Source organism: Oncorhynchus nerka, linkage group LG4 (genome assembly GCF_034236695.1).
Source record: "Oncorhynchus nerka isolate Pitt River linkage group LG4, Oner_Uvic_2.0, whole genome shotgun sequence".
NCBI lineage: Eukaryota > Metazoa > Chordata > Actinopteri > Salmoniformes > Salmonidae > Oncorhynchus > Oncorhynchus nerka.
Window position 1 is genome coordinate 30369931 of NC_088399.1, and position 5543 is coordinate 30375473.

The following is a 5543-nucleotide window of genomic DNA, read 5'->3' on the forward strand; positions in this document are numbered from 1 at the left end:
GCCTCCGGACAATTTACATTGTCACCCCCTCCCCCACCCCCATTTGTTTTGTACACTGCTGCTACTCACTGTTTATTATCTATGCATAGTCACTTCACCCCTACCTACATGTAACAATTGCCTCAACTAACCTGTAACCTGGGATCCCGAGTGGCGCAGCAGTCCAAGGCACTGATTCCTGCTTACAAGCTAAAATTTAAGCAGGAAGCACCAGTGACTCGGTCTATAAAAAGTGGTCAGATGAAGCAGATGCTAAACTACAAGACTGTTTTGCTATCACAGGCTGGTACATGTTCCGGGATTCTTCAGATGGCATTGAGGAGTACACCACATCAGTCACTGGCTTTATAAATAAGGGCATCGAGGAAGTCGTCCCCACAGTGACTGTACGTACATACCTCAACCAGAAGCCATGGATTACAGGCAACATTCGCACTGAGCTAAAGGGTAGAGTTGCCGCTTTCAAGGTGCGGGACTCTAACCCGGAAGCTTACAAGAAATCCTGCTATGCCCTGCAACGAACCATCAAGCAGGCAAAGCGTCAATGCAGGGCTAAGATTGAATCATACTACACCGGCTCCGATGCTCGTCTTATGTGGCATGGCTTGCAAACTGTTACAGACTATAAAGGGAAGCACAGCCGTGAGCTGTCTAGTGACACAAGCCTACCGGACGAGCTAAATCACTTCTATGCTCGCTTCAAGGCAAGCAACACTGAGGCATGCATGAGAGCATCAGCTGTTCCGGACGACTGTGTGATCAGGCTCTCCGTAGCCGACGTGAGTAAGACCTTTAAACAGGTCAACATACACAAGGTTGCGGGGCCAGACGGATTACCAGGACGTGTGCTCCGGGCATGTGCTGACCAACTTGCAGGTGTCTTCACTGACATTTTCAACATGTCCCTGATTGAGTCTGTAATACCAACATGGTTCAAGCAGACCACTATAGTCCCTGAGCCCAAGAACACAAAGGCAACCTGCCTAAATGACTACAGATCCGTGGCACTCACGTCCGTAGCCATGAAGTGCATTGAAATGTTGGTAATGGCTCACATCAACACCATCATCCCAGAATCTCTAGACCCACTCCAATTCGCATACCGCTCAAACAGATCCACAGATGATGCAATCTCTATTGCACTCCACACTGCCCTTTCCCACCTGGACAAAAGGAACACTTATGTGAGAATGCTATTCATTGACTACAACTTAGCGTTCAACACCATAGTGCCCTCAAAGCTCATCACTAACCTAAGGATCCTGGGACTAAACACCTCCCTCTACAACTGGATCCTGGACTTCCTGACGGGCTTCCCCCAGGTGGTAAGGGTAGGCAACAACACATCTGCCACGCTGATCCTCAACACTGGAGCTCCACAGGGGTGCATGCTCAGTCCCCTCCTGTACTCCCTGTTCACCCACGACTGCATGGCCAGGCACGACACCAACACCATCATTAAGTTTGCAGACGACACAACAGTGTCACAACAGTGATCACCGACAACGACGAGACAGCCTATAGGGAGGAGGTCAGAGACCTGGCTGTGTGGTGCCAGAATAACAACCTATCCCTCAATGTAACCAAGACTAAGGAGATGATTGTGGACTACAGGAAAAGGAGGACCGAGCACGCCCCCATTCTCATCGAAGGGGCTGTAGTGGAGCAGGTTGAGAGCTTCAAATTCTTTGGTGTCCACATCAACAACAAACTAGAATGGTCCAAACACACCAAGACAGTTGTGAAGAGGGCACAACAAAGCCTATTCCCACTCAGGAAACTGAAAAGATTTAGCATTGGTCCTGAGATACTCAAAATGTTCTACAGCTGCAACATCGAGAGCATCCTGACTGGTGGCATCACTGCCTGGTACGGCAATTGCTCGGCCTCTGACCGCAAGGCACAACAGAGGGTACTGCGTACGGCCCAGTACATCACTGGGGCTAAGCTGCCTGCCATCCAGGACCTCTACACCAGGCGTTGTCAGAGGAAGACCCTAAAAATTGTCAAAGACCACAGCCACCCCAGTCATAGACTGTTCTCTCTACTACCGCATGGCAAGCGGTACCGGAGTGCCAAGTCTAGGACAAAAAGGCTTCTCAACAGTTTGTACCCCCAAGCCATAAGACTCATGAACAGGTAATCAAATGGCTACCTGGACTATTTGCATTGTGTGCCCCCCCAAACCCCCCCAACCCCTCTTTTTGCGCTGCTGCTACTCTCTGTTTATCATATATGCATAGTCACTTTAACTAAACATTCATGTACATCACATATGTCAGAGTTGCCCGCAAGAAGGTTTTACGGCCCCTGGGATGATCTTGATTTATTATTAGAACCGGCCCGCAGCAAGCCGGCAGCCCAAGATCTTTTACACGCACCAATACTACATTTCCCACAATGCAAAGGTGACGCACCGAGCAGTAGGCTGCTTCATTTCAATATTTATTGGCACAGCAGTCGTCAGCATCACAGTAAAATTAACTTTCAGATACCCATCAAAAATGGCAAAACGGAAGGTGGATACTGAGAACCGGGGTTTCAAACAAGGTGGGAGTCGGAGTATATGTTCACGAAGGTAGCTGGAAAACCTGTGTGTCTTCTGTGTGGAGAAAGTGTGGCGGTACTGAAAGAGTATAATCTGAGACGACATTATGAAACGAAACACGCGGACAAAAACAAGAATATGGACATGGAACAAAGGCTACAAAAGGCAGAGGAATTAAAACGAGGCCTCAAATCTCGACAGGCTCTGTTCAAAAAGCCAAATCACAAGGCCAGGCTGCTGTCAAGGCCAGTTTTATTTTGGCAGAAGAGATCGCTAAATCAGCCCGGCCATTTACGGAGGGGATTTCATCAAAAACTGCATGATTAAAGTTTGTGACGAAGTTTGCCCAGAAAAAAAAGGCAACTCTTTTTAAATGTGAGTCTGAGCAGAAACACCATTGCCGAGAGAGTAGACCAGTTGTCCATCAATCTAAAAGAGCAGCTTGTGAAAAAGGGAAAAGATTTTATTGCATATTCCTTGGCTGTGGATGAGAGCACCGACATTTCTGACATTGCCCAGTTGTCAATTTTCATCCGCGGGTGGACTCCAACCTAAGCGTGACAGAGGAGTTTTTGGCTATACGTCCTATGCATGGCACAACTACGGGGCATGATTTGTATGAAGAGGTGTCAAGATGTGTAAATGAGATGGAGCTGCCTTGGGAAAAACTCGTGGGTTTGACAACCGACGGAGCACCTGCGATGTGTGGACACAGGAGCGGACTGGTGGCGAAGATACGGGGAAAAGATGCAAGAGGAAAACGCGACAGGTGAGCTGACAGCTTATCATTGTATCATACACCTGTGCGGTAAAGCCTTGAAAATGGAGCATGTAATGAGCATCATCACGCGCACAGTTAACTTTATCAGAGCCAAAGGTTTGAATCACCGCCAGTTCAAGGCATTTCTGACGGAGTTAGAAAAGGAGCATGGTGATTTGCCTTATCACACAGAGGTGCGATGGCTAAGCCAGGGAAAGGTGCTTCAAAGATGTTTCGAGCTTCGTGAGGAGATTTGTCTGTTCTTGGACAGCAAAGGGAAAGACACAACACAACTCCGAGACGAAATGTTTCTGTGTGAAATGGCTTTTCTGTGTGACATTACGAGTCATCTGAATGCAATAAACTTGCAGCTGCAGGGTCGGGATCGTGTCATCTCTGATATGTACAGTACAGTGAAGGCATTTAAAACCAAACTGACTCTGTGGAGACGCAGATGCGGAAAGAAAATTTGAGCCATTCCCAGCTGCCAGACCATGAAAGAGAAGCTCTCTCAGTGCGTTCCCGAGCACACAGTTGGCTGATAAAATAGGTATGCTTGCCGCTGACTTTCGACGCCGATTTGCTGACTTTGAAGCACAAAAAGCAGGTTGGAACTGCTCGGTAACCCATTTGCTGTTGACGTGGAAAGCTCACCACCAAACCTCCAAATGGAGTTGATTGACCTCAATGCAATGATGCACTGAGGGCAAAATATGCGGCAGTGGGTGCTGCGGAGTTCGCCCGTTTCCTCCCGGCACAATGCCCCAGCTGCGCATCCAGGCTGCTCAAACGTTGTCTATGTTTGGCAGCACATACCTGTGTGAACAACTGTTTTCTTTGATGAACCTGAACAAAACATCACACAGAAGTGAACACCTCACTCAATTCTGAGGATTTCTTCAGCTCAGAGCCTTACCCCGAACATTGATGAACTTGTGGAAAAGATGGGACACCACCAAGTATCACCCTCAACCTCAAACAAGTGAACATTACTGTGCAATCACATATTTAGAGTTTTTACTCAGTTCAAGTTTAAAAGTTAAAATTTAATATTTGTTTTCACTGCATGTTACTTCTCCTTAAACAAAGTGTTGTTTTTGATTAATAGATTTTTGCACTTTATTTTTTTGTATTTCAATCCAATTATATTTTAAAAATATTTCAGTTGAGTGGATGATAGAAAATTGCTATTATTGTTTTTTCTTTGAAGTAAATTTAGCCCACTTTTGCTAAAATAGAAAATATAGTCTACTGATGGTGCCTTGAATACCGGTTTCTTTCATTTAATGTTCATGTTATGGGGATATTTATATAAAGGAAATTTGTCTTTTGTGTCTGTTGAAAATTAAAGATTACTGACAGAGCCATAAGAAAATATTGCTTTATTTATCTGATCATATTGTAATATATTTGTTAGGTTTTCAGTAGGTTCAATTAGGTTCACTAGACTATATGCGTCATTTAAAAATTTTTCAATGAACATTCGAACAGTCCGGCCCTCGTCTTGTAGCTGATTTTTTTATTTGGCCCTCCGTCCATTTGACTTTGACACCCCTGATGTACATACTACCTCAATTGGGCCGACCAACCAGTTTCTCCCGCACATTGGCTAACCGGGCTATCTGCATTGTGTCCCGCCACCCACCAACCCCTCTTTTACGCTACTGCTACTCTCTGTTCATCATGTATGCATAGTCACTTTAACCATATCTACATGTACATACTACCTCAATCAGCCTGACTAACCGGTGTCTGTATGTAGCCTCGCTACTGTATATAGCCTGTCTTTTTACTGTTGTTTTATTTCTTTACTTACCTATTGTTCACCTAATTCCTTTTTTGCACTATTAGTTAGAGCCTGTAAGTAAGCATTTCATCGTAAGGTCTACTACACCTGTTGTATTCGGCGCACGTAACAAATAAACTTTGATTTGATTAGCATCTCAGTGCTAGAGGCATCACTACAAACACCCTGGTTTGAATTCAGGCTGTATCACAACTGGCCGTGATTGGGAGTCCCATAGGGCGGTGCACAATTGTCCCAGCGTCGTCCGGGTTTGGCCGGTGTAGTGAGCGTGCAATCACAAGATGCTGGAATTTACTCTCCAATCAGATGCAGTATCACAGCTTTCAATATAAATTACTGGACATCTTAGTGATGTGTGATTTGCTGTATGTTACTCTCTCCCCACCAGGACTCACTGGTGGGGAGAACAACACACAGTGATAATAGAG